Source organism: Topomyia yanbarensis, chromosome 3 (genome assembly GCF_030247195.1).
Source record: "Topomyia yanbarensis strain Yona2022 chromosome 3, ASM3024719v1, whole genome shotgun sequence".
Lineage (NCBI taxonomy): Eukaryota > Metazoa > Arthropoda > Insecta > Diptera > Culicidae > Topomyia > Topomyia yanbarensis.
Genome location: NC_080672.1, coordinates 65,852,239 through 65,877,412, shown reverse-complemented (window position 1 = coordinate 65,877,412; position 25,174 = coordinate 65,852,239). Strand labels below are relative to the sequence as shown.

General features: G+C 41.2%; 1 protein-coding gene across 1 annotated transcript in view; it reads left to right on the top strand.

The window, feature by feature from the left end:
* The first annotated feature begins 569 nt into the window (after positions 1-569).
* The window catches only part of LOC131691334 (uncharacterized), a 283,328-nt gene continuing 258,723 nt past the window's right edge, over positions 570-25,174 (top strand). The window contains exon 1 of the mRNA XM_058977646.1: positions 570-973. The gene's annotated coding sequence lies outside the window, so the exon portion shown is untranslated. The remainder of the gene's footprint in view (positions 974-25,174) is intronic.

Here is a 25,174-nt window from a genome sequence, read left to right as displayed (position 1 = left end):
CAACAATTACATTCCCGAGTAAAGTGTAATAGATTACCTGTCGCCGAAAGCGCCGAAGTGATATACACGTATGTAGAGAAAAATTTCATCCACCCCGACCCGACTAATCGCCCTCCAACGAGTGACCACTACCAAGCGGGAGAGAGAGAGAAAGAAGAAAAAAAAGATCAAAGTTGTCTGTTGTTTCGTTGTGGTGGATGCGGCCGAGGACCAGCATTAATGTGATAAAAGGATAAAAACAGCATTGTGTCCGCCTTCCGCCGACGTTTTCTGCTCACGAATCCGGTGAAGAGTAGGGGGAGAAAATCAAAGAGTGCCATCGGGTTTCCGTTGCGCTGGAAGGGGTGGCGGATGTGATAAGGGCAGGAAACCAAAAAACCGGACGGTGGAAGTGAAAAGTGATAAAAATAGCACCCATAAATCGCCGAGCCGGTGAGTGTGTGGATGGTGTTTCACTTTTTTTGCCGCCTCGAACGAAATTGATATCGCTAGTTGAAGGGAAAAGGAAGTTCCCGCTTCTGCATGCGTGGGAACGTCGGCAGCGTCTGTTAGCTCGGTACGAGAGTTAGATCTAAGAAAGCTATTGGATATTGCGTCCGGTCGGCTGATGGCCGAGAGTGTTCCAGTCAGTCCAAGGGTGGAGCACTTGATCAATGTTCGCCACTTTCCAATAAAACAGAGTAATTGGCAGCATTCACGAAGGAGGGCATAAATAAACGTAAACGTGAAACTGGATCTTGCCCTAGGGGAAGTAGTTCGAGAGGAAGTGTTGTGATATTTTCCTCCATCCCGGTTGAAGTGAATGTGAACAAGTTGACTACAAACAAACAAACAAATAAGCGAAAATCGGTGCAGCAGCTAAAAGAAGTAAACAGGTGAAATATATTGCGATATAAATCGTCCATTGGCCTGTCTAAACAACGGGGGGAGATTTTGCCGGCAACCGGAAGTCGGACATCGAACAGTGTACAAGGTAAGTCGAAACTGGGATACAGAATTAATTAACTGATTTACGTTCTCTTCAGTTTACTGAAAACGAGTGGTTTATGGCTTCGGTCGATTTTTCTTTGCACTTTTGACCCTTCCAAGGGCGCTAGTGTCGCAAACAGTCTGTGCCACGATGATGAAGGATTAATCTCCGAGCAGGTGAAAGTGTGTCTATATGGGCCAAGATATCCCTGATAGAGACTTTATTACGATTGCATCGTTATGTTGACATGTTAATCGAATTTTTTTTATCAATATGATATGAACAATTAGGGTGGGTAATATAGTACTATAGTAATAATTAGGGTGACCATACCAGGCGAGTAAAAACTCAGGACATTCGACCCTTACCCGTTTGCTCTCAAAGTGTCTGGTGAACTTCTTCTCAGGTTTTCGATAATCATAAAAAATTCTGGGGGCTTGGAGGGTCTTTCGTGAGAACTCAAACATTGAGCACCTCTTCGGATTTAGTAGCACTAGCTACGTTTCAAATGCTTAAGGTGATTGTGGACATCCACATGTGGACATCCACATGAACTGTACAACACTGTTTAAAAGTGGGATCTAAAATAGTTATTAACAAAGTATAAGAAATCACGCTTTTTCTTGCGCCTTGCATCATTTTGCCCATAAAATCCGAACGCTTCATCAACTGAGTACCAGTTAAACACATCAAAATAAAGTTTGTTTGCATTCGACAAATTTCAGGTCGAGTTAGCAACATTGGCTCTTGGCAATGTGAACGTTGCTTAAAGCGCGTTCGCTGTCATTTTTGGCAACTAGCCAAGCCAGGAACCCAGCATATGTTGGCGTCAACAATTTTTCAAAGAAACGTCAAAACATTCATCCTCTTGAAAAAACTACAATCCCCTATTGAGCATGATGAGACGAAATATTTTGAAATCGTCTGCGATGGACCGGCGAAAAGTCTTCTGCACTAAAAACACGACATTGAAGTAAAACAGAAACATCAACGATCTCAAGTAGCTTCCTTGGGATGTTCCTGATGTTGATTCCAAAATTATCCATTTTAGCGATTGGCGGTGTAAATAATATCAGTTTGAGCGCAACGTTTCATGCTCCCTGTTATGAAGGATGTTACCCACGGCAGGTTATTCGCTGTTCAACATCCAGACACTGACTTCATCATGTTTGACTTCTGATTAGGTAATAAGAGTTGCTTAGGAGGTGGTAAGTAGAAATTCATACCAATCCGACCCATATTAAAACCTCAAGAGCATGATAACCATCATTACCGGCCGTCCCCATCTCCATCGTTCACGGGGAAGGATAAAGGATTAGGTAGACGGGAAGTGTTGATGCTCCATCTACTTAACGGAAGGTGGACGACTCATCAGACTCTTCTCTAGACGTCGCGGAGTTGGTGGTTTGGAAGGGTATAAGGTCTGGGATTCACTCCAAGCAAGCGATGCGACCTTTAAAGCATGGTTTATTAGGTAGTAGTTTGTGGGTGCACGATCACTCAAAATAGAAAAGATCTGGTTCAGGTTTTGGTTCTTTTTAAATTCTGGGTAGCCGGCTACCGAGAGTATCCTATGTTTTCTAAACAAAAGCAATTTGAACTCTACACAGCCAACCATGGCTGTAGCCATAACGGATCTTGAAATCAGATTCATTAAAACAGACGCGGCAAATTTTCAGTACGTGATCATCGATACTAGTCAAATTGAAGTCTTATTGGGGCTGATTTCCGAACAATTATTTATTTATTTTTTTTAGCTGGCTGATAGGACTTCAGATTAGAGCTTAGAGAATATCGGTCCGTCCTAAGTTTTGACCTAAAATTTGTCTTAAAAATTAGACCAAAGGGGTTTAAGGGTACATTCTTAAATATTATCTAAAATTTGGCAAGTTTATTCCAAAACTTCTTTTAAAACTTTTTTTTTATTTGTCGTTTTATTTGCGCTATAATTTGTTCTATAATTTGACATTGAAATTGTTACACCATTGATCGTAAAGCTTGAAACTATTATTGTCCTAGAATTGGCAAAAACATCTATGCCAAAATTTGTTCTAAGATTTGTAAAAAAAATTGTCCTTAAATTTGTTCTTTAATTTGTTCACCATTAGGTACAACAATTTGAAAAAATGGGGCTTAAGGTCGAATAATTGTCCTAAAGTTTGACTAAACTTATCTTCTCAAACTTCGTAATAATTTGACCTTATCGTACATTTGCCTTAAATTGTTATATAAACGTTGTCCTAAAATTCGACCTAGATTTTTTCCAAAATTGAACCCAAATCTGTCTTTAAAATACGTTTAAATTATGTCCATATATTTGTTGAAAAATTTATCATAGATTATTCTAGAAAAATTTTCAAACAAATCTTAAATTTGGTTCTGAAACTTATTCAGAAATTTATCCTAAAACTTAAACTTATTTTACTTTTTTATCATTTGAACTAAAAAGTTTCGTCAAATATGTTCTAAAATTTAACCCAAAGTGTGTCCTTAAATTTGATTTGTTTCCATTCTTTTTCCGAAATTTGTAAAGTGGAATTTACCTACGAAATTCGCCATCGGCAGTGAATTTTGTCCAAAAAATTGTCCTGAAACTTGTCCAGTAATGTGTCTCAAGACTTGGTCTACGATTTATTCGAAAATTTATCCTTAATTTTGTTCTAAATTTTTTTTTTTTTGAAAATTGACCTGAAATTTGTTCTAAAACCTTTGTGAATAATGTGCTCAAAATTGTTTCCTTAATTGTGCTCAAAAATTTACCCTGGTAAATTTTAGATTATTTTTAGGACAAATAGTCGTAAATTTGTCTTAAAATTTGTTCACAAATTTATTCTACAACTTCGTTCACTAATTTTTTATCTTTTTTATACTAGAATTTTTTCCTAAGATTCAATCTAAAATTTGACTTAAAATTCATCCCAAGATTTCGCCGAATGGACACTGGGCCGAATGGGCATTAGCCCGAATATTCATTAGGTCAAATGGACAGTAGGTCGAATGCACATGACGGGTGGGCATTAGGCCGAACGCCAAGAATCCGAATGTTTGATGGGAGAAAAGAAGTCGAAGCTTATCTTTTAGAGCTTTCGAGGATTCTCGTTTAAGATTCAATCTAAAATTTGACTTAAAATTCGTTCCATGATTTCTCCAAATGGACGTTAGGCCGAATAGACACTGGGCCGAATGGACATGGGGCGGAATGGATACTGGCCCGAATGGACACTGGGCTGAATGTACACTGGGCCGAATAGACACTGGGCCGAATGGACACTGTTCCGAATGGACACGGGGCCGAATGGACACTGGGCCGAATAGACACTGGGCCGAATGGACACTGGGCCGAATGGACACTGGGCCGAATGGACACTGTGCCGAATGGACACTGGGCCGAATGGACATGGGGCGGAATGGATACTGGCCCGAATGGACACTGGGCTGAATGTACACTGGGCCGAATAGACACTGGGCCGAATGGACACTGGGCCGAATTGACACTGGGCCGAATGGACGCTGGGCCGAAAGGACACTGGGTCGAATGGACACTAGGCCGAATGGACACTGGGCCGAATAGACATTGGGCCGTATGGTCATTAGCCCGAATAGCCATTAGGTCGAATACACATGCCTGGTGGGTATGAGGCCAAAAAATACGAATGTTTAATGGGAGAAAAGAAGTCGAAGCTTATCCTTCCGAGCTTTCGAGGATTCTTGGCCGATTATTTTTTGGTTTGCATGCTTTTCAATTATGTGCATATATCTTTCTTTTTATCACGAGCTTCCATCCAGTCATGTTTATAAGATAATTACCAGGATTATTATTTCGGGATGTAACGAAATTTTAAAACCGACAACTTATTGAAATATGTATACGTACAGTAAGGTCGGTCTCTGCACTGCTCTAGTTCTTGCGTTGATGTCAGCGGTACAACGTTGCTGATAGTCCACCAGGCAAGGAGACCACCGACTAGCCGTCGGAAGCGGCGGCCCCTCGCAAGCAAACTTTTGATCCACCCGTTTGCCCGGATTACTCAAATATAGGGGCTATGAATTAGTTTAAATCCGACGGAGCGGCAGCTTGAAGCGATTGGGCGACCACTTTGTTTATTTATTCTATTACGCTTCAAATACAAATTGATAACGAATGGTAAAGTTTTAAAAATATATATGGTGAAAGACAGCGCATATATGCAGCGAAAACAAAATTACGAAAATTTAAAATTTAAAAAAATCGCCGGAATTCACCCTTTATTTAAAACGGCTCATTGTTTGAAATTTTGTGTTCAGTTTCAACTACTCTATTTGGTTCTTTTTAATTCATTAGACCTTTCGGCCTAATGACCCAATATCCAAAGATCGGTGCTAAGAGTTGCATTAAAATTTGCTTAAAAGCATTCATTTAAGTTTTTTTATATTACTTTTTCTAGAATTACTCCTGAAAAATTTGCTCTAAAGTTTAACCTAAACTTTAGCATTTGTCCTTCAATTTATTCTAAGATTTGTATTATGATTTGTTCCTTAATTTTTCTTAAAATTTGTTTTAAAATGCGTCCGAAAATTGAAGGAAAGGTCTGTAAAAGAGAGTATTGTACTGGAATTTATCCAAAAAATTTACCTCAAACTTGTACAACCATTTTCTCTAAGAATATCCTGAAATTTATTCTAACAATTAAAAGCATATCTTAAAATTTGGAAATTATTTGTCCTAAAACATGTTCTAAAATTTATGCTTAAAGTTTTTTATAAAATTTGTGCTAGGGTTTATTATAAGATTTTCCCTAAAATTTTCCTAAAAATTGTTCTAATTGTTATTAGAAGATTAGTCCCGAAATTGTTTGGCCTAAAGATTGGTCCAAAAATTTGAAGAATGGCTTTGCAAAACTGTTAACCAATTGATGTCACAATTTGCCCTCAAATAGGCCCAACAATTTGTCTCGAAACTTATTCTAAGATTTGTTTTATAATACATCCTAAATGTTGTTCTAAATTTTTTCTCATCTTCATGAAACGCTTGCCCAAAAATTTGACCCGGAATTCATTCATTTGTCTTAAAACTTGATGAAAAATTTATTCAAAATTTGACGTTAAACTTTATGTTAATATGTTATATTGCTCGAACAAAAAAAAAATCCTGAAATTTGTTCTAAAATTTGATCTTAAATTTATCCGAAAATTATCCTAAACTTCGTTTGGAATTTTGTTTTAAAATATATAACACTAAAATTTATAAAACTTTTATGATAAAATTTGTTAAAAAATTGGAACTAAAATTTTTCCAAAAAATCTTATAATTTGTCCTAAGCATTGAAAAAGAATTGTCCTTAAATTTTATGCAAAACTTGTGCCAACATTTGAGTTGTCCTGAAGTTTGTCCCAAAGTTTAAACTAAAACTTGTCTTTCAATTTGCTCTTCATTTTGTCCAAAAGTTTATCCCAGGATTTGTGTTAAGATTTTGGAGAACCTCTTCTCAATTACATCCAGAGATTGGAAAATAGCGTTTATAGATTCAAAATGTTCCTTAAATTTACCTCAAAATTTGACCTTAAATTTGTCCTACAATTTGTCCCAAAACTTTTCCTAAAGTTTGTTCTAGTAGTTGAAAACTTGTCCTAACATTTGTAAAACACAAAAATTCCTATTACCATTTGCCCCATGTCCAAAATTGGGTACTTAGATTTATTTGAAAATTTGTCTAAAAATTATTTCTTCGTTTAGTTCCAACAGACCCTAAAATTTGAAAAATGTAAAATTCTCCTAACATTCGCACAACATTAATCACATTTTACTTAAAGTTATTCGATAATCACCAGCCCGAGATATATCTCAATGAAGTTATTCCACGATAGTTATTGATGTCTCGTTCATTTCCATGAACTGGATACATGTTCCCGGACTTTCAACAAGGTAGAAAAATCCCACTGGAAAGCGATGCTCGAAGGATGTGAAGAAACGCCAAAAAGAATCCGCCGTTCCCGGATTGATTCCTGGACAGAGTCGGAATCTATCTTTGGAAAAAGCCACCCTTAACCCTTTCATGCCCAACTTTTTTTCTAGTACAAGAAGGATTTCAAAACTATTTTTCCTTGAAAGCGGTGGGATCAAGAAACACGAAAAGCCATATCATTCACTCAGACAAGATCCTGCGTATTCCCCACGCACATTAAATTCCCAGTGGATTAGTTTCTTAGTTGGTCAAATAAACTCCAAACAAACAAAAGAAATTAGTTTGCTCAGTCTAAAGAAATGTCAGCTACATTGGCATCAACCGGCGGATACGTGTTCCCTTACAATGCCTTCAAATCAAAGAACATTTAAAATTACATACGACAAATATGTGCAATTCAGAGTAAAACAAAATGAAGGCTGCTTAATTATTTGCATTAAAATAAGATCGGAAAAAACTAGTTGCATAACCGAGGTGGTTCATTTGTAAAGAGAGCACTGCTGATGAGCTTTGAGCTTTACTACTACTGCGCGCTCCACAAGTACCACGGGAGGAGGAATTTGTTAGTAAGTGTAGAAGCTGGATTCTACTTCTTCTTTACCGACGCCAGAAAGCTGACTCTACTATCTGGACTAGAATATCGATCCATCAACTATCTCCCCACATTCAGAAAATAATTTTTGAAACACCCTAACATTAAGAGCTACCCTAATACTATCTACATCTGGAGATGGCCTGTTCGATACTGAATATTTGTCCTGAAGACATCGTAGCTCTAAAATGTAAGGTTTAGCTACAACCTTTTTTGTCTTCCTAAACTGTGGATTCTGACTGCTGTGCAATGTAATATTTCGCGAATTTCAAGACACCCCAAAAAGTTTGCACCACATGCTTTTAGTCCTTAATACATCAAGTTAAACCAGAGTTTAAATTTTGGCCTATTTCTTCGGACCATTTTTCAATGACCAATTTACTCCACTTCCCCTCAAAGTAGAATTCTAATATTTGACCGAAGTCTATCTCATTTAGGACGAATTTCGTGCCAACTCGAACAAATGTTGGCAGCACACTCTCAGATTTTAATGAAACTTTCTGTACATGAGAACTTTGTCAAAAAAGCCACTTTGCATACTTTGTTTTTCCAAAAATGATCCAGACTGTCTTTTGAAAAGGGTCAAACTGTTTCTTACCAATTTTTGTTTTTTCAAATGGCTATGGTTTCAAAATGACAAACCCTACAAAAAATGTTGTAGGAGTGATTTTCACAAAATTAGTCAAATTTTTGAATAAAAATAATGAAAAAAATTTTCATCGACTCCTACACTGAAAAAAATCAATTTTAAAAATTTAATGTCGATTTACAAAAAAACCCATCTTTGATTTTGATGAAATTGTGCTCCAAGATAAATAATTATGTTTCCTACTTACCGTCAAAAATTCAAGTTGAGCACTTTTAAGGGAAAAAATTTAATTAAAAAAAAATTCCTTGTTCAAACTGAATTTTTTTGAGTGTATTTTTATCGAAAACTCAACCAATGAAAGTCATAATCATCTCAGAATCCAATTTCCCAACTGCTAGTTGCCTGATACATGCAAAAAGTATCAGTAAGGAATTTGTTATACATTCATAGCAAAATTGAATGAAGACTGGAAAACTGGAGGACTGGAAAACTGGAGGACTGGAAGACTGGAAGACTAGAAGACTGGAAGACTAGAAGACTGGAAGACTGGAAGAGAGGAAGACTGCAAGACTGGAAGACTGGAAGACTTGAAGGCTGGAAGACTGGAAGACTGCAAGACTGGAAGACTGGAAGACTGGGGGACTGGAAGACTGGAAGACTGGGGGACTGGAAGACTGGAAGACTGGAAGACTGGGGGACTGGAAGACTGGAAGACTGGGGGACTGGAAGACTGGAAGACTGGGGGACTGGAAGACTAGAAGACTGGAAGGCTGGAAGACTGAAAGACTGGAAGACTGCAAGACTGGAAGACTGCAAGACTGGAAGACTGGAAGACTGGAAGACTGGAAGACTGGAAGACTGGAAGACTGGAAGACTGGAAGACTGGAAGACTGGAAGAATGGAAGACTGGAAGAATGGAAGAATGGAAGACTGGAAGACTGGAAGACTGGAAGACTGGAAGACTGGAAGACTGAAAGACTGGAAGACTGGAAGACTGGAAGACTGGAAAACTGGAAGCCTGGAAGACTGGAAGACTAGAAGACTGGAAGACTGGAAGACTGCAAGACTGGAAGACTTGAAGGCTGGAAGACTGGAAGACTGCAAGACTGGAAGACTGCAAGACTGGAAGACTGGAAGACTGGAAGACTGGAAGACTGGAAGACTGGGGGACTGGAAGACTGGAAGACTGGGGGACTGGCAGACTGGAAGACTGGGGGACTGGAAGACTAGAAGACTGGAAGGCTGGAAGACTGAAAGACTGGAAGACTGGAAGACTGGAAGACTGGAAGACTGCAAGACTGGAAGACTGCAAGACTGGAAGACTGCAAGACTGCAAGACTGGAAGACTGCAAGACTGGAAGACTGGAAGACTGGAAGACTGGAAGACTGGAAGACTGGAAGACTGGAAGACTGGAAGACTGGAAGACTGGAAGACTGGAAGACTGGAAGACTGGAAGAATGGAAGACTGGAAGAATGGAAGACTGGAAGAATGGAAGACTGGAAGAATGGAAGACTGGAAGACTGGAAGACTGGAAGACTGGAAGACTGGAAGACTGAAAGACTGGAAGACTGAAAGACTGGAAGACTGGAAGACTGGAAAACTGGAAGACTGGAAGACTGGAAGACTGGAAGACTGGAAGACTGGAAGACTGGAAGACTGGAAGACTGGAAGACTGCAAGACTGGAAGACTGGAAGACTGGAAGACTGGAAGAATGGAGGACTGGAAGGCTGAAAGGCTGGAAGACTGGAAGACAGGAAGACTGCAAGACTGTAAGACTGGAAGACTGGAAGACTGGAAGTCTGGAAAACTGGAAGGCTGGAAGACTGGAAGACAGGAAGACTGGAAGACTGCAAGACTGCAAGACTGGAAGACTGGAAGACTGCAAGACTGGAAGACTATAAGACTGGAAGACTGGAGGTCTGGAAAACTGGAAGGCTGGAAGACTGGAAGTCAGGAAGAATGGAAGAGTGGAAGACTGGAATAGGGGAAGATTGGAAGACTGGAGGACTAGAAGGCTGGAAGACTGGAAGACTGGAAGACTGGAAGACTGGAAAACTGGAAGACTGGAAGACTGGAAGACTGGAAGACTGGAAGACTGGAAGACTGGAAGACTGGAAGACTGGAAGACTGGAAGAATGGAGGACTGGAAGGCTGAAAGGCTGGAAGACTGGAAGACAGGAAGACTGCAAGACTGCAAGACTGTAAGACTGGAAGACTGGAAGACTGGAAGTCTGGAAAACTGGAAGGCTGGAAGACTGGAAGACAGGAAGACTGGAAGACTGCAAGACTGCAAGACTGGAAGACTGGAAGACTGCAAGACTGGAAGACTATAAGACTGGAAGACTGGAGGTCTGGAAAACTGGAAGGCTGGAAGACTGGAAGTCAGGAAGAATGGAAGAGTGGAAGACTGGAATAGGGGAAGATTGGAAGACTGGAGGACTGGAGGACTAGAAGGCTGGAAGACTGGAAGACTGGACGACTGGAAGACTGCAGTTCAGTCGTTCATCTCAAAAATGATAAATTTTGTGAAACAATTGACAAACTTTTCTAAAATTTATTTTATGTCTTATGGAGCAGCAGCACAATACAAAAGTAAGAAAAACTTCGCAAGCTTGTGTAGATTCCAGTCAAAGTACTTAATTCGTAGAATGGCATTGGAAAAGTACCCTGTGATGCTATTAGTGGCACTCTTAAGCGAACGACAAAAAAGCCAGTCTTGCTCGCGGCTTTGGAAATACCATAACAACTCCACGAGAGTTTTATAACTGGGCAGTTGAGCCAACTGATAAAAGTATCACAATATTAAATTTCTGCTACATATTCACTGAACAGTACAACAAAATGTCAGAAGAATTCGCAGAGCTGTATGATAACGCCAAAACAATATATGGCACTCAGAAATTCCACATTTTTGTGCCTATTCCTGGTGGCAACGTAGAGGTGAAAATGTATTCTAATTCAGAAAATGAATCAAGAATATTTTCCTTGTATAGAAATAATACAAAAGAGCATGCATGAAGATAGTTTTACGACAAATATTATATATAAAAATAAATAAATAATAAGGAAAAATTTAATACATAATGTTGAGGTGGATATTTCTTTCCTTCATCTTTCCTCAGAACTAAACAGGAAAATAATAATGCAATATTTGTTTAATGACGTAAACTTTTTTCAATGATTCTTGATTTATATTGGCATCACTGCTTGCTATATTCCGGTTGTCAGTAGAGCTGATAGTTTTTTTTTGATTTTTTAGTGTTTTACACTCGCGATAATTTTTAGTCTCGTTTTATCTGTATATCGTTTTATTCGGTAGTGCGTGTGCATTGAAATTTCGTGACTTCAAGCACGATTATATCTGCCGGTGTGATTCGTGAAAGTGATTGTTTTTGGTTGTGATTTTTGTTTTCACTTGTCATTATCACTGCACAGACGTTACGCTAAATTTTTTCGCCAAAAGCGACATCTACTGGTGGGTAGTTGAGTTGTCGCACGTTACGTGCAAGTTCGCTTCCATTGACGCACGTTACCCGTTAGCGTTTTCCTGCGCATATTGCATACCCGCTAGGCGTTATTTCTACATCAAAAGCATGGCTTGTAACAACTGCTCGAAAGTGGTTAATGATTCTGATCGAATCACATGTCGTGGATACTGCGGAAATTCGTTCCACATGATATGCGTCAAGATGGATTATGATGTTCGTGACGTCCTGGGAACCCACCCACGGAATCTATTCTGGATGTGCAACGGCTGTGCTGATTTATTCTCTAATGATATTTTCCGTAGAATGGCTTCGCGTTGTTGCGACATAGTGCTTGACGACAATTCTCTGAAATCTATAAAGAACGATATAGCTGATTTGAAAGATGTCGTCAAAGCTCTCTCGGTAAAAGTTGACTCAAAACCGCTATCCCCAACTATAACGCCTTGGAAACAAATTGCTGAATATAATCCAGTTGCAAACACACCTAAGCGCAAACGCGAAGATGATTCGCTCAAAAGAAAAATTCCTAATATTCGTGGATCCAAAGCTGCGTTTGAAACAATAAAAACAATTTCACCACCTGAGGAGCTGTTATGGGTTTACTTGTCAGCATTCGATCCCAGCACGACGGATGATGAAGTTTCTACCCTTGTGAAAGATTGTCTGGGGGAGAATCTGCAACCGCTATCCCCAACTATAACGCCTTGGAAACAAATTGCTGAATATAATCCAGTTGCAAACACACCTAAGCGCAAACGCGAAGATGATTCGCTCAAAAGAAAAATTCCTAATATTCGTGGATCCAAAGCTGCGTTTGAAACAATAAAAACAATTTCACCACCTGAGGAGCTGTTATGGGTTTACTTGTCAGCATTCGATCCCAGCACGACGGATGATGAAGTTTCTACCCTTGTGAAAGATTGTCTGGGGGAGAATCTGCAACCGAGAATAGTTCGTCTAGTTCCTAAGGACAAGGATCTCTCATCTTTGAGCTTCATTACTTTCAAAGTTGGCGTTAGCAAATCATACAGGGATAAGGCTCTGTCCAAAGACTCTTGGCCGGAGAACATCTACTTCCGTGAATTTGTGACCAATTCAAAAATCCAACGACCTATCATCAGGATTGCGGCGGAGAAGAATCCATCTGGTGGTGGACAGTAGCGCCAAGCTGTTCCGGATAAACTCATCTGTCCAACTTCTTGTACCCCGGCGAGCGATTTAGGTCTACCTGGCGAATCGGCGACTTCTTCTGTGTCAGGTAAAGCCAAGAAGGGTATATGTCCTTCCGAAGCAATACAAGATGCTGCACGCCCTCAATGTAAATTTCACTTACAGTCTGCTGATGAACACAACTCTACCGCCGCTGTGAATCTTCAATGTCAAAAACAAAATTTGGATCCATTCGTAACGAGCACGTCTCTTCATAGCACATTCGGCTCTACAACGATCACAGAAGGACTAAGCACTCTATGCTATGCTGGTAACTCATCGCACCCTGGGACGCACTGCAGCTAGCACTATGGAAGGCCTTGATCCCCCTGCCACAGTCAAGCCATTGCAGCCAGCGTTCACCAGTCGTCCCGGCCCTGTGTGCAGGAGTGGTGAAGGGGTCTTCCAAATCGATACCAACAGCAATCAATCGCGGCATTCAAAACTACAAATATATTACCAGAATGCCGGTGGTATGAATTCAGTAATCGAAGATTATTTGGTAGCAAGTTCGGATGAATGCTTCGACATAATCGCCCTCACAGAGACGTGGCTTAGCGATAGCACTCTGTCAGTGCAAGCATTTGGTGCCAACTACGATGTTTTCCGAACTGATCGCAGCTCACGCAACAGTCTCAAGGCTACCGGCGGCGGGGTACTTGTGGCTATCCATCGTCGATTGAAAGCGCAACTGATTGACGATACTTTGGGGGTCTGTGTCGAGCAGGTGTGGGTGCGAATCAAACTGGTTGATTAAAGCACTTTTTCTTTGCGTGGTTTATCTTCCACCGGACCGCACTCGCGATTCGACATTGATTGATTTACAACTGGAACGGATTTCCGCTCAAGCAAGCCCGGTTGATGAGATCCTGATTGTTGGTGATTTCAATTTCTCCGGATTAAAATGGCGCTCTGCTTCTGACGGATTTATGTTCGCTGATCCCGAACTGTCATCTTTTCATGCTGGTATCACCAGTTTGCTTGACTGCTACAGTCTAAATCTGCTGCGCCAAACGAATAATGTGGTGAACGAGAACAACAGAATCCTTGATCTCTGTTTTTCGAGCAAATCTGACTACGCGCCAAAAGTTACCGCAGCACCGTTCCCCCTGGTAAAGACCACCTTCCCCTGTATATATTGCTTGAAGCGATTCGAGTGAAGCATGACTGCAATGCTTCTGACACCGTCAGCTATAATTTTAGAAAAGCGAACTATAATAGCATTATTGACTTCCTGTCGAATATCCACTGGATTGAAATTCTCGACAATGATGATGTCAACGTTGCAGTGCAGACCTTCTCCAATGTTATGAGCTATGCTATCGATCGCTATGTACCCAAAAGAAGTGGCCTTCAATCTAAGCACCCAACGTGGCACACTGCCGAGCTGAGACGGTTAAAAGCGACTAAAAGAGCCGCTCTGAAGAAGTACTCCAAGTTTGGGGGCTACGTGCTGCGACAACACTACGTTCATGTTAACCAAGTCTATAAAAATACATCGAAGCGTTGCCATGCCGATTACTTGCGAAACGTGCAACGTAAGTTGAAGTCCGAACCTAAAACATTCTGGAAGCATGTAAACGAGCAAAGAAAGGAATCCGGGTTGCCTTCAACGATGAGCTATGGAGGACGTATGAGCTCTAGTTTACAGGAGATCTGCCAACTATTCTCTAAAAAGTTCGCGAGTGTTTTCTCCAACGAGAAACTGACACCGACCCAGGCTTCGCGCGCGGCTCTCAATGTACCTCAATCATACCAGTCTTTGAACTCTATCAATATCGACAATAATATGGTACAACTGGCGATTAGCAAAATGAAGGCTTCAACCTCGGCAGGCCCAGATGGTATACCAACTATTATTCTAAAAAAAATGCTCTGCCGGTCTAATTGAACCTCTTTGTCATCTGTTTCAATTGTCGCTAACAACCGGAGTATTTCCCGAACTCTAGAAATCCTACTTCATGTTTCCAGTTCACAAAAAAGGTGATAAAAAGGTAGTTGACAACTACCGTGGTATTACAACGCTAAGCGCATTTCCTAAGCTGTTTGAAATGGCCGTGTTGGAACCCATCTCCAGCCACTGCAAACAGTATATCTCCGAGACTCAGCATGGATTTATGCCGAAACGTTCAACATCTACGAATCTTCTGTCGTTCACAACATATGTTACAGATGCCATGTCGGACGGCCTTCAAACTGACGTTATCTACACGGACCTTTCAGCTGCTTTTGACAAGATTAATCACGCTATTGCAGTGGCAAAATTGGATAGACTTGGTTTTGGTACTAATATTCTCCGTTGGATGCAATCGTATCTCAGTGATCGTCGTCTAGCAGTCAAGATAGGTGATTGTGTATCCGAAGAGTTCTTTGCTTCATCTGGTATTCCGCAAGGCAGCCATCTTGGTCCATTGATTTTTCTTCTGTATTTCAACGACGTTAACTTTTGTTTAGAAGGACCACGGTTGTCTTTCGCCGACGACCTCAAGTTATACCATAGAATCCGGAATACTGATGATGCAGCTTTCCTTCAACGCCAACTGGAAACCTTTGCGGAATGGTGCGAGATCAACCGAATGACCCTAAACCCCAAGAAATGTACGGTCATTACGTTCTCGAGGAAAAAAAACGCCAATTCGATTCGATTAATGTCTAGCTGAATCCGCAATTGACAGCATATCAGCTATATTGTCGCAAAGGCATCACGCTGTTTGGGGTTCATAATAAGAATATCTAAGCACTTTTCAGATATTTACTGCTTGAAATCTCTCTACTGCTCACTCGTTCGATCAACTCTGGAATATTGTTCAGTTGTGTGGAACCCTCATTATTTCAACGGTGTCCATCGAATTGAGACAGTGCAGCGCAGATTTGTTCGGTTTGCCCTTCGTCGATTGCCTTGGAGCAACCCTCACCAGCTGCCAAGTTATGAAAGCCGGGGTTTGCTTATTGGACTCGATACATTGCAAGTGCGACGGGATCTATTCCGTGCTATGACGATTTCGGATATTTTCCAAGATCGAATTGACTGCCCCGAGCTTCTCAGTGCGATAAACATGAACGTTCGCCCTCGCGCCCTTCGCAATAATTTATTCCTCCGATTACCTCTTCGCCGGACTAACTATGGAGTAAACGGTGCCATCATTGGTTTGCAGCGGACCTTCAACAGAGTTTCATCCGAGTTCGATCTTCACATTCCACGTAGCAGATTACAATTTGACTTTTTAAATAGATTAAGAAATTATCATTAGGACCACACTGTGTCTGTTGATATTAATTAATTATAAATAAATAAATAAATGAATTTATAAAAATATACTTAGTTGCTAAATTAGACAATAGCTTCTGACAAACTGAGTTTTATTGAATTCTGAAATGATTATTTTTTTTTATTCATTTCGTTTATTTGATAGGCACAAATGCGTTAGCTTGGCGGTGCCAAATACTTATGTTTTTACATTTTGGATATCTTAAAACTAGGAGGTTACAATGTTGAAATATTTTTTTTACAAAGGAAAAAAAAAATTTACAGCTATCTTAAGACTAGAAATAAGATTCAATATACAAGAGAGGGCCAAAAGATTTTTTTATGAAAAAATTTAAAACAAGGGATTCACTTTGATATACAAGAGGGGGAGTAATAGTATTTTACGAAATATTTTACGGTTATCTTAAAACTAACAATATAGTTTAGTACACAAAAGGGGGAACAAATATTTATGAGAAACTTCACAGAAATCTTAAAACTAGGGATTCAATTCTATTTACAAGATGGAGGACAAGAGTTTCAATAAAGAGTAAAAATTATAGCTATCTTAAAACTAGGAATACAGAATACTAATTTGAATTTTTTAACTAAAACTTATGCTTGGTCAAGATATTCAGAGGGTGGCTTATTTCCGCATCAGTGTAGCAGCAGTTGTATCAAGGACAGGGGAGAGACAGGGAAAGAAGAGCAAAACTTGCAACTTTCGCTCGAACGGGGGGGGGGGGGGGGGGGGAAGGGGGATCAGCGAAACAAATTTGCGCCTCAGTCTAGTAAGTCGCCGAGTACCGGATTGGCGGATGGTATTCTTCGGACACGCGGGGAATCCTTCAAAACTCATCGGAACTCGAGTCGCTCTCGCTTCAGTTTCCTTCTATGCAGGAGTAGTGGTAAGGGCGACGGCGGTTACATAGTGGCACTCTGGAGCTGATCGGTTCCACAAGGCAGGAGGAAACTCTAAAAACGAGAAATAAAAGAGAGGGGCTAAATTGGGATATTTATCGTTTTTATGAAGGTATAAATAAGGGACATATAGGGGAAATCACGAGTTGCCAGCATATCTCGGACTGGTACATTGGGTGGTCTACCTCGGGCCCGAAGGGATTCCTTTAACTGAGACCTGGCGTCACAATACCCGGCGCATACCCAGACAACGTGTTCGATGTCGTGATAGCCCTCGTCACAAGCGCACAGACTACTCTCCGCAAGCCCAATACGCCGCAAATGCGCATCCATGGTGTAGTGATTGGACATAAGTCGGGACATTACGCGAATAAAATCCCGACCCACATCCATCCCCCCGAACCAAGGCTTCGTTGATACCTTTGGGATAATCGAATGTAGCCATCGTCCAAGTTCCCCGTTGCTCCACGAGGTTTGCCAACTGTTGAGCGTCCTCTGACGACAAATACTAAAAAATTCGTTGAAGCAGATTGGTCTTTCGTATATGTCACCATTTAATGCGCCCACCTTTGCTAATGAGTCGGCCTTTTCATTGCCCGGGATAGAACAATGAGAGGGGACCCAAACAAAGGTAATCTGATAAGATTTTTCAGATAACGTACACAAGGACTCCTGTATCATCCCCAGAAAATACGGGAGTTGCTTTTTAGGCTTCACCGCACGAAGAGCCTCGATAGAGCTGAGGCTGTCCGAAACGATGAAGTAGTGATCTGTGGGCAGAGTGTCGATGATCCCAAGGGTGTACTGAATTGCAGCTAACTCTGCGACGTAAACTGAAGCGGGATCATTGAGCTTGAATGAAGCGGTGATAGTATTGTTGAAGATACCGAAGCCAGTGGACCCATCGAGATTTGATCCGTCAGTGTAAAACATTTTGTCGCAGTCGACTTCTCGGAATTTATTATAAAATATATTGGGGATCACCTGCGGGCGTATATGGTCCGGAATTCCACGAATCTCTTCCTTCATGGATGTGTCGAAGAATACAGTAGAATCAGAAGTATCTAGGAAACGGACACGGTTGGGATTGTACGAAGAAGGATTGATGCTCTGTGCCATGTAGTCGAAGTACAAGGACATAAAACGGGTTTGAGAATTAAGCTCGACGAGCCTCTCGAAGTTTTGAATTACCAACGGGTTCAGAATGTCGCATCGGATGAGCAATCGATATGAGAGTTCCCAAAATCGATTTTTTAGCGGAAGAACGCCCGCCAGCACTTCGAGACTCATCGTATGGGTCGAGTGCATGCAACCCAAGGCAATGCGCAAGCAACGATACTGGATTCTCTCCAGTTTGATGAAGTGTATGTTCGCAGCGGAGCGGAAACAGAAACACCCGTACTCCATCACCGACAATATCGTTGTTTGGTACAACCTGATCAGGTCTCCTGGGTGAGCACCCCACCATGTTCCAGTTATTGTTCGGAGAAAATTGATCCTTTGTTGGCATTTCTGTTTCAGATACCTAATGTGACATCCCCAGGTACCTTTAGAGTCGAACCAGACCCCGAGATATTTAAATGTGAAAACCTGGTTGATCGTTGCACCCATTAATAAAAGCTGGAGTTGCGCCGGCTCACGCTTCCTAGAAAAAACAACCAACTCAGTTTTCTCCGTGGAGAACTCAATACCCAGCTGAAGAGCCCAAGCAGACAAATTGTCCAAGGTATTTTGTAATGGTCCTTGCAAGTCGGCAGCTTTGGGCCCTGTAACAGAGACCACCCCGTCGTCTGCAAGTTGCCTTAGCGTGCATGAATTGGCAAGACAATCGTCAATGTCATTCACGTAGAAATTGTAGAGCAGGGGACTTAGACATGAGCCCTGGGGAAGACCCATGTAGCTAAATCGCGATGTTGTTAAATCGCCATGCGAAAAGTGCATGTGCTTTTCAGACAACAGGTTTAGCAAAAAGTTATTTAAAATTGGTGAAAGACCATGCTGGTGCAGCTTCTCTGACAGAATGTTGATAGAAACTGAGTCAAAAGCCCCCTTAATATCCAAGAAGACTGATGCCATCTGCTCTTTGTTAGCATAGGCCATTTGGATTTCTGTAGAAAGCAACGCAAGGCAGTCGTTCGTCCCTTTGCCTTTGCGGAAGCCAAATTGTGTATCTGACAGTAAGCCATTTGCTTCAACCCAATTGTCGAGGCGAAACAAGATCATTTTCTCGAATAACTTCCGAATACAGGACAGCATTGCAATCGGCCGATACGAGTTGTGGTCGGAGGCTGGTTTTCCTGGTTTTTGGATGGCGATGACCTTCACTTGCCTCCATTCATAAGGGACAATGTTACCCTCAAGAAACTTGTTAAATAAATTCAACAAGCGCCTTTTTGCAGTGTCAGGCAGATTCTTCAGCAAGTTGAATTTAATTCTGTCTAACCCTGGGGCGTTATTGTTGCACGATAAGAGAGCAAGTGAGAACTCCACCATCGAAAACGATGTTTCGTTCGCGGTATCGTGAGGAGACGCGGCGCGGCACGTTTTCTGTACCGGGACAGAGTCCGGACAGATCTTCTTGGCGAAAGCGAATATCCAACGGTTTGAATATTCTACGTTCTCGTTGGTACTATTACGGTTACGCATACGTCGAGCCGTACCCCAAAGAGTGCTCATCGCTGTTTCTCTCGTTAACCCGTCGACGAACCGGCGCCAATAACTGCGTTTTTTGGCTTTCATTAGACTCTTCATTCGCCTTTCTAACGACGCGTACTGTTGATAGCTAGCGGGTAACCCGTCTTCCCGGAAGGCCTTATATGCAGTGGACTTTTCCGCGTACAGCTCTGAGCACTCTTTATCCCACCACAGGGTGGGAGACCGTCCATGGGTATTCGCGCTGGGTACTGGTTTAGTCTGAGCTTGATTCGCACTGTCGAGAATCAAGCCAGCCAAAAACCTGTACTCTTCCTCCGGAGGAAGTTCTTGAGTGGATTCGATTTTAACGGATATCGCGGTCGCGTAACTCTTCCAATCAATGTTCCGTGTGAGGTCATATGAGACATTGATTGTTTCCGATGGTCTTGAACCGTTAGCAATTGAAATCACGATAGGCAAATGATCGCTACCGTGGGGATCAGGGATCACCTTCCACATGCAATCTAACTGTAGCGATGTCGAGCAAAGCGACAAATCCAACGCGCTTGCGCGTGCTGGTGGTGTAGGAATCCGCGTCATTTCTCCCGTGTTTAAGATGGTCATGTTGAAATTATCGCAAAGATCTTGGATTAATGTTGATCTATTATCATCATGAAGACAGCCCCATACCGTACCGTGCGAGTTAAAGTCTCCCAGAACTAGCCGCGGTGCCGGTAAGGATTCCGTGATATTACAAAGCGTTCGGTGCCCTACCGAGGCTCTAGGAGGAATGTAGATGGAAGCAACGCAAAGGTCTTTACCTTTGATTAAAACTTGACAAGCGACAATTTCAATGCCTGGTGTCGAAGGGAGGTTAATTCGGTTGAAAGAATAGCACTTTTTGATCCCCAAAAGTACTCCTCCATAGGGGTTTTCTCGATCCAGCCGAATTATATTAAAGTCGTGGAAGTTGAGATTTATATCGGAAGTTAACCAAGTTTCACATAATGCGAAAGCATCACATTTTAAACTATTTAGTAAAAATTTAAAGGAATCGATTTTCGGGAGGATACTTCTGCTGTTCCACTGTAGAACAGTGATCGAATCGGTGACCTCGTTCGATGACTTAGCCATCGAAGGATACGATCGCTGCGAGGAGGGGCCATTTAGTAGTCAACTGCTTCAAAAATGTTTGCACTATAGGGAGAAAACGTATCAGAAGGCTTTTAAGAGGATCAGTAACATTGAAAGCTGTGAAAATTAAGTCCACTATGTCAGAAAATTTCATTAGTCCGCTACTGGACTGAGTATCTGTTTGAAAAAAGGGGACACTTGGGGTTTTGGATGTCCCTGGAAGTGGTGGGTACTCCTTGTTAGAATTAATATTTCCAAGTCCTGGAGCAAATTGCTTCGGCTTTTGTGCATCACTTCCGTTGGATTTATTGGTTGTAGATGGCGCACTCTGGGTGGACGACACCTTGGCACCCTTACGAGGCAATGTAGGGGAGGCTGGATTTCTCCTCTTCCTGGATTCCCCTGGGTTAACCAAAGATGTTCCCTCTCGTGGGTCGTCAGATTCTTGCTCAACGTTAGCCAAACCAGCATAGGGATTTTCGGACAGGACAGATGGCGAAGCATTCTTTAGCATTTCTGCATAAGAACGCCTTGAGCGTTCCTTAAGGGAGCGCTTAATTTTATCCCCGCGCTGCTTGTACGCAGGACATGATTTAAGAGCATGTGAAGGGCCCCCGCAGCAAATACACTTTTCAGTTTCTTTGTCGCAAGAGTCATCCTCATGCTCTCCTTCGCATTTGCCGCATCGTTTCTTATTTCCACAATATGTGGCTGTGTGGCCCAACTGCTTGCAATTGCTGCAGTTCATGACCCGCGGTACGAACAGGCGAACTGGTAGGCGAACCTTGTCAAGGAGGATGTAGTTGGGAAGAGAGGACCCGGCGAATGTCACCCGAATCGAGCCTGATAGAGAGTAGGTAGTCTTACCTCCCTCGGTGTTTGCGGTATACAATTGTTTGCATTCTAAGATCTTAATCTGTTCAAGAGAGGGGTCCTTAAAGCAGCCAACCCCGTGCTCCAACAGTTCTTCGCATTTCAGGCCCGGTTCGGACACTACCCCATCGATTTCACAGGCCACACAAGGCACGTATGCTTTAAATTCCCGCGTAAAGCGCTCACAGCAAGCAATCGCGTTTGCCTGGCCGAGATCACTCACTAGAACACGTATCTTGTTTGCCCGAACACGTGTTATCTGAGTTACGGCCGGGTAATTAGCAGTCAGATCTCGAGAAAGTTTTAATATATTAACCGGTTTCTCTCCGGTCCGAAAATATACCACCCATGGCCCAGAGGAACCTTCTGGGTACTGCTTTATACGGGGAGCAATGCGAGTATTAGGGGGATCAGGGACTTCCATGATTACATCAGATGGTATTTCGCCCTCGGCCATTTAAGCACGAGGGCAGAGCGTTATATAAACGGGAATGTGTCTTATTATTTGATTACAAGGTAGAGTAAAAGTAGGGAAAAGGAAAGAAAGGAAACGAGGAAAAAAAATAAAGCAAAACTTATCTGTAAACAACGTCGATTGTTCCGCACCAGCGAAAACAATGTACTGGATTTACTGCCGGCACCAGCAGAATGGTAGCTAACGAACGAACAAAGGATGACCTTGAATCACTGAATTTACACACCGAACACCACTGTGAAATATAACGATCCGTTCCGTTCAAAGGTTGGGAGACGTATGTCTGAAATGATTATGACTTTCATTGGTTTAGTTTTCGATAAAAAACCACTGAAAAAAAATCAGTTTGGACAAGAAAAAGTTTTTTCAAATAACTTTTTTCCTCGAAAGTGCCCAATTTTTGACGGTAGGTAGGGAACATAATAACCTATCTTGGAACAAAATTTCATCCAAATCAATGATGGAGTTTTTTGTAAATTGAACTTTAAAATCGATTTTTTTCAGTGTAAGAGTCGATGAAGAATTTTTTCAATATTTTTATTCAAAAATTTAACTAATTTTGTGAAAATCACTTCTGCAACATTTTTAGTAGGGTTTGTCATTTTTAGACTATAACCTTTTTAAAAAAATGGTAAAAAAAGTTTGACCCTTTTCAAATGTATGTCTACATCATTTTTGAAACAACAAAGTATTCAAAGTGACTTTTTGTGACCAAATCTTCATGTACAGAAAGTTTCATTAAAATCTGAGAGAGTGCTGCCAACTCTGAATACGATTTAGCGCGAAATTCGTCATGAGCACAAACAAACGTTGAAATTTTCATCAAAATCAGAGCACATCAATGCGATCAGTGGCAAAATTTAAAAAAAAAACTGGATTTTGAACTGTTATTATGATGTGGCCGCCTCCGTTTTCTGACTGTAGTATTTAGTCTGGTTAGCTCCGTGCTAGTAGCCGGAGCCAATTGGACAAAATGTCTCCTGTAGAATATTTTCTTTTCCAATCAATATAGCCTTTATCAGCGTTAACAAATTAGTTATAAGAATGAAAATTTGGAAACCACTTCGTTCAACTATTATTTTTATTTCGGTCATTGGACAAAAAATCATGTGAGCTAAGCTCGTTCGTAATTGCTTTGCGCTGATTTCATGCACCGAGCCGCAAATCTTGAACTGAATAAATTATGAAATTAGTCGAAGGCCGCTGTTCAAATCCGTCGTCAAATTCAAACACCATCCAATGATCTTCGGATTCAGCGAACTACTCATCAAAACCGATTCCTACATCGAAGATCTTTTCAGTTCAATAGAGAACAATTTGAAAATTTCCCATTCAAAAGTGAATTCGTTAATATCATTAGATTTGAATTGACAGGTGGTGTGTATGTCATCTGTGCAATAATCAAAGTGTCGTGACTACACACGACTAACCCATCCTTTTTCTATTAAACATTTTGTGTACATTTGCTATAACCGAACAAATCATCAGTCACACAAATTCTATTTTTATGAAATCCCATAAATTTTCATTTTCATTTAAACGGAGTAGGTGTGATTATGAATCACATTCATTTATTTCTTCGTTCGGGTCGAGGTCAAATAAATCCGGCTTCCATTTTGTGCCATGCCAATGAATGCCACATCCTCTGAATCGCATTCTGGACATGTGGTTGAGGTGGACATTTCCGCAGAACTCATCGATCGATAACGCGTAACGTAAGGTGGACTGCGCTATTCTTGCCCCCACCCCCCTGACCTCGTAGCTTTGCGGAAGCGAACACAACTAATTGCAACGCGGGTGCTCGTAAGTTTGTGTCACGATTTCCTGTTTCGGAAGCGGGTCAAAAATGCTAACTTTATTTTTAAGCCCATTCATGTCACATTGTTCTGCGTGTTGACCTTTGAGCGGTTTGTGTAGGTGGAGTAGCAAATCGCGTGACACTTTGTGCTTGTTCCGTTTATTATGCGACACATGCAAATGAAGGCAAGTTCCGTGACAATTTAAGACACCGGATGGCCATTTAGTTGATGAAGTGAACTAAATGTTTAGAGGTTGTACGGTTATATAAGTACGGTCGCTGGCTGAGGGGGGTAGGAGCAGCAAAGGTGGTGCTATTTAAAATCGGTTTTAACTTTTCGAACTCGATTAACACGACCGATAGGTAAATATTTATGAAAGGTCTCAGAAGGAAACTGAAATCAGAAAATTTTCGTCAAAATCGTTTTTTATCTCGGTATGCTGCATAGCTCTCATGTCCCTAATGAAAGAGTTCCAAATAACATTCTCTACAACTGAAGACATCTAGTTATCGTTAGACAAAGATTTGTGAAGATAATCTTTTGCCGGCGTTGGTGGCAAACTATGACGATGACTTATGCTTATAAGTAAAGACGCTGAATCCCTCTGGATAAAGACTCGTCATCTCTATCTTAATCTTATTATTTATCACTGTCATTCCAATCGAGCACGAGACCTGTCAAAAGACCTCAATCCAAAGAAAATCACTTCGAATCCTTCTGGAACGAGGGCCATTGACAGGTCTCGTGCTCGATTGGAATGACAATGCGGATGACGTGTCGAGTCTTTATCCAGAGGGATTCAGCGTCGTTACTTATAAGTATATATCTCGACAAACATGTCAAATGGTCCTAAGTGCAAATGAGAGCCTCTCTTTGTTTACTTTCTCTTTAGATCATTACGGCAGCATCATAAAACTTTTCAATATTGTTTCAGGATATATCGAAAAATTTTGATTTCGACTAGCATATTATGCTAATAGTTAAGGAAAAAACGTATAAACGGCCGAGCTATCAGCGAAAGAGAAAGTAAACAAAGAGAAACTGTCATTTGCATTTAGGACCATATGTCCTACACGCAACCATAAAATAACCTACAGAATAAGTTCTTTTAACTTAAATTTAGGTACTTTTGAGTTGTGCGTCGTTTTCTCACTTATTAGTGTTGTCAAAAACAAAACGAGAGATTCGACTCAGTCGAGGTCTTCCGTGCAGTAAGGTACTTTTGAGTTGTTTGGGGTATACTCAAAATTAGGTAAATTCAACTTAAACTTAAGTAAATTAAACTCAAGGTTGAGTTA